The sequence below is a fragment of the Montipora capricornis genome, chromosome 12 (genome assembly GCF_036669925.1).
Source record: "Montipora capricornis isolate CH-2021 chromosome 12, ASM3666992v2, whole genome shotgun sequence".
NCBI classification, from domain to species: Eukaryota; Metazoa; Cnidaria; class Anthozoa; order Scleractinia; family Acroporidae; genus Montipora; species Montipora capricornis.
Genome location: NC_090894.1, coordinates 6,022,666 through 6,024,946, shown reverse-complemented (window position 1 = coordinate 6,024,946; position 2,281 = coordinate 6,022,666). Strand labels below are relative to the sequence as shown.

Genomic DNA, 2,281 nt, shown 5'->3' with positions numbered 1-2,281 from the left:
GCGCGGGATCTGGTTCATCTTGCGCGCTCACGGAGCTAGTCATATAATATCATTGGTTAAAAAAGGAAATATAATCTTGCTTCTCGTGCGACACGCATTTTAGCGGAGCTCCGCGCGCGCGCGGAGCACCATAGTTAAGAAAATGTGGTAACCCATCGATGTGAGAAAATTTGGTTTTATAGCCATGACGTCATGAACGTCCGTACAACGTACGTACGTACGTACGTCCGTCCGCCCCTTCGTGTATGCCAATGTGACCAGTACACGTAACCATATCACGGGCTCAAGTTTAGAGCTCATCAAGGAGGCACATTTGACACTAACTAGTTTACAGCAGACAGAGCTGAAAAACGACTGCGCAAGTCACTGATCCGCGGCACGAAACGCAGGCTCAAGGGAGCGCTCATTCGAAAAGACTATCTGTTCGCCGGAAAATGACAGCCGTTGATTAAATCAAAAAAATAAGGTCGCTGTTTGAAAGATAAGGATTTTGTCACAATTTTTGACGAGTTTTGATGTTTTTCCAAAAATTGAAGGGGTGTACAAATTGTGTAAAAATTGTTTTCGCGTGGTAAATGCACCTTTCGTGAGCCTATACGGTGAATGGAGGTAACGAGCGCTGCAATGCTTACTTTTTTGACAGTGTTGGCTTTTGTCGCAAGTTTCTCGAACGGTTTTTGCAAGTTCTTGGTTTTCTGGGAGGACCAGAAATTCCCTTAAACCCTGTTTTGGCGATGTTCGGCCGGTGGAATTGGTGAGAGCTTCGAACTTATCGGTGGAGACTAGTTCGTCGAGTGGTTGCGATACAGGACAATGCCTCTTTGTCTGTGTCGGTAAAGAGACATTGAAAAACCTTATGACGTTCCAGATACTCTCTATAATACTCTGAACAATAAAGGAAGACAACTGGTGAATTATAGACCGGGTGGTGAATGGTGACACGCTTACAAAAGATATTTTGGCAAGCATGCTCAAAGCGATATTAAAATGGAGTATGCAAAGATGCAAGAACTCAGGCAAATTGAGCTCCACGTTTCTCCAAATTTTAATACGAATTTATAATTATCATGAAAGCAAAATACATCTTTCGCTCTTTACACAGCATTTTTTGTTAAATTTATAGAAGAGCGATGAAAGCCCCAACAGAAACTGAGATAAATCGGTGAAAATATTATACACTGTATGATACACAGAGAGCACGCAAAAAAGTGCTTCATCCTGGAAAGCCCACTTACTGACATTAAACAGCTCAGAGAAAATTAATTTGCCCCTTGATTTGCTTGCCTTTTAAAATAAAAATTCATCAGATCCTAACCTGATCAAGAGACGTCATTAATGTTATTTTTCTTTCAGAAAGTAAATCCTTTTTCCATATTTAACAATTGACAAGAAACTACAAAAATTTTACAAGGATCAGTTCAGACAACACAGTGCATATTGCAAAACTGATCTAAACTTGAGACATTTCACACATGCATGCTACATTGTACTTGATGGGTTTGAACAAAATCTTTAGGGCATAGACAACTAGGAAACATCCCTGAAAGGGGCATTCCACAAAATTAATATTTTCAGCTGTATAGCAAGAAGTTCACTCTAGCATTATCTGCCGACTGGCATAGGTGGTATTATCCTAAAAAGATGATTGTATATTAAGTAGATGGAATCCAGTCATCAGTATAATACACATATGCAAGGGCTATTCCATGTGGGTCCCAATGCTCAAGAAGATGTTTGTTTTTAATTTTAATTTTTTCTCTGACAACTTGTCATTGAATGTGTTTGAAGGTGTTCTGGGTTTCGACGTCACTACATGTATCTGAAGCATTACTGGGTTGGCAACTCATCAGATCAAAAGCATTTGCAAAGTTTGCGTGCAGGTGCAAACAACATGCATTTGTGATGTTTTTGCTTGAATATGTTGTCCCCATTTTTTTTTTATAAGTACAACATTTAAAAAAGTGGCATCTTAAAGCTCTGTGATGGTCCAAAAAGTTCATAACTGAAAAAAGGTTAAGGACTGGTATTCAGTTCTAAGAAGAAACTGAAAAGTTTGACAATGTGAAGAGTACTTAAGAAACTGCTTAAAACTCAACAGCATTGTCTGGATTTCTCAGTGACTTTATCCAGTCTTTTGTTCCACACTACCAACATGAACAAAGTGAACTCAATAAGATTATTGTGGTTTATTGCTGAGAAAAAAAGGCTGAATTTCTTCTCGCTCCTTTTAGAGCTAATATTTCACAAAACTGCCGCAAATAATACCAGGTGGATCCATCTC

General features: G+C 39.1%; 1 long non-coding RNA gene across 1 annotated transcript in view; it reads right to left on the bottom strand.

The window, feature by feature from the left end:
* Positions 1-1,039: 1,039 nt before the first annotated feature.
* The window catches only part of LOC138026521 (uncharacterized), a 2,686-nt gene continuing 1,444 nt past the window's right edge, over positions 1,040-2,281 (bottom strand). The window contains exon 2 of the long non-coding RNA XR_011127283.1: positions 1,040-2,281. This exon is cut by the window's right edge and continues 1 nt beyond it. This is a non-coding gene — a long non-coding RNA (uncharacterized lncRNA).